The sequence below is a fragment of the Arachis hypogaea genome, chromosome 4 (genome assembly GCF_003086295.3).
Source record: "Arachis hypogaea cultivar Tifrunner chromosome 4, arahy.Tifrunner.gnm2.J5K5, whole genome shotgun sequence".
NCBI lineage: Eukaryota > Viridiplantae > Streptophyta > Magnoliopsida > Fabales > Fabaceae > Arachis > Arachis hypogaea.
Window position 1 is genome coordinate 75,187,261 of NC_092039.1, and position 2,552 is coordinate 75,189,812.

The following is a 2,552-nucleotide window of genomic DNA, read 5'->3' on the forward strand; positions in this document are numbered from 1 at the left end:
ACACTAACAATTACTCTAACCAGAATAGTTTCTTTATTTTATCTCCTGTTGTGCAAACTGTTTGTTGTATGACAGGGAAAAGAGAAGGGGTTTCAACATCCTTTGATTTAGAACCTGAAAGAACCCTTTGGAGACTAAGAAGGGAAGCAAGAGGGAAAAGGATTATTGGTGCTGAGGAAGGAGAGGAAGAGTATTTTGAACCCAACATGGAAGAGAATTTGGAGAACAATCATGAAGAAGAAGCTTATAATCATGTCGGAGAAGGCCATACAAACCGGGCTGGGCAAGAAAGGAGAGTCTTAAGATCCTATATCAATCCTAATCCTGGAAACTGTGGAAGCAGCATTCAGAAGCCCACCATACATGCGAACAATTTCGAGCTAAAACCCCAGCTCATCACTCTTGTGCAGAATAATTGCTCATTTGGAGGAGGTGCTCAAGAAGATCCTAATCAACACTTGACCACCTTCCTGAGGATTTGTGACACAATGAACTCCAATAGAGTCCACCCAGATGTCTATAGGTTGCTCTTGTTTCCTTTTTCACTCAGGGACAAGGCATCCAAATGGCTTGAATCCTTCCCAAAGGAGAGCTTAACTAATTGGGAAGAAGTGGTGAACAAGTATCTAGCAAGATTTTACCCTCCTCAAAGGATCAATAGGCTAAGAACTGAGGTGCAAACTTTTAGACAACAAGATGGTGAGACACTTTATGAAGCATGGGAGAGATTCAAAGACCTGACAAGGAGATGCCCACCAGAGATGTTTAATGAGTGGGTTCAACTTCACATCTTCTATGAAGGTCTTTCCTATGAGTCAAAGAAGGCTGTGGATCATTCATCAGGAGGCTCTTTAAACAAGAAGAAAACCATTGAAGAAGCCATAGATGTCATTGAAATAGTTGCTGAAAATGACTACTTCTATGCCTCCGAAAGAAGTAACACCAGAGGAGTAATGGAGCTGAACCACATGGATGCATTGTTAGCTCAAAACAAGAGGATCACCAAGCAGCTAGCAGATCTTACCAAGAAGGTGGAGAAGAACCAAGTTACAGTAGCCATCACCTCATCATCAGCTCAAGAAGAAGTAAACATAGGAGAAGAAGGTGATTGGGAGCAAGCCAACTATGTTGAAAACTCACCTAGACAAGTCCATGATCCATACTCTAAAACTTACAACTCTGGATGGAAAAATTACTCCAACTTTGGATGGGGAAACCAACAAGACAAAGGGCAAGATCAGAGACGCCACAACCTCAACTCCAACAACAATGCTACTCATCAAAACACCTCACAGAGATATTACCAACATCCATCTAACCCACCTTCTCAACCATTTAATCTCTACCCACCATCATCAACAGATGATAGGCTCTCAAAGATTGAAGCTCTATGATAAACCACTATTTTATAGTTTACAATGTGTTTAATTGTGTGATTTTATCATGATCTTTACCCACTTATTCATATAATTAGCATGCATTTATATTTCCTTCCTAAAATTATTACATGATTGAAAACATGCTTCTTTGGTCTTAATTTAGCTAATCTTAATCCTCTCTTATTACCATTCGATGCCTTGATCTGTGTGTTAAGTGTTTCAGGCTTCATAGGGCAGGAATGGCTTAGAGAATGAAGAAGAAGTGTGCAAAGATGGAAGGAATACAAGGAATTGAGGAGATGACCAGCGAAAAGTCACGCGGTCGCATGGCTCACGCGACCGCGTGAAATAGAAGAAATCAGAGTGACGCGATTGCATGGCTCACGCGACCGCGCGGATTGGAAAAGCACAAGTGACGTGGAAGCATGGACGACGCGAACGCGTAGCAGGGAAAAACGCGAATGACGCGTCCGCATGGATGACACGATCGCGTGACGTGCGCGATCTGCAGAATTACAAAAGTCGCTGGCAGAGATTCTAGGCCACATTTCAACCCAATTTTTGGCCCAGAAACACAGATTAAAGTCAGGGAACTTGCAGAGACTCATTAGGATCTCATAATTCACTTTTTATTATTTTAGATGTAGTTTTTAGTGAGAGAGGTTCTATCCTCTCTCTTAGGATTAGGATTTAGGATTCAGGACTTCTCTTAGTTTTAGGAGTGACTCTCAATCCTAGGTTCAATGTTCTTTGTATTTATTTATTTTCAATGTTCCATGTTTGGATTGATTTTCTTATTTAAATATAATTTGAGGTATTTTCAGATCCATGATTTGTTTCTTTTATTTATAATATAAATAATTTGGATTTTTCCCTTTTGGCCTTGGTTGAGTAATTGGTGACGATTGAGCTGTCAAATAAAGCAGTGGTTGAAATTGGGAATTGCTAATTAATTTGAGTTCCAATAACTCTAGCCTTTCTAAAGGAAAGACTAGGACTTTAGGTATCAAATTAATTAGTCCACTTGACCTTCCTTTGTTTAGTAAGGGTTAACTAAGTGGGATTAAAATCCAATTTTCATCACAATTGATAAGAATAGGATTTCCAGTTCTTGTACCTTGCCAAAGGTTTATTTTCCAGTTATTATTATTATTTTATTTTACTTGTCATTCA

The 2,552-nt window shown here is 39.5% G+C and overlaps 1 non-coding gene across 1 annotated transcript; it reads right to left on the reverse strand.

The window, feature by feature from the left end:
- Positions 1-659: 659 nt before the first annotated feature.
- LOC112798428 (small nucleolar RNA R71) lies at positions 660-767 on the reverse strand. The gene has a single exon (XR_003200039.1). It is a non-coding gene; the product is annotated as a small nucleolar RNA R71 (small nucleolar RNA).
- Positions 768-2,552: the final 1,785 nt, after the last annotated feature.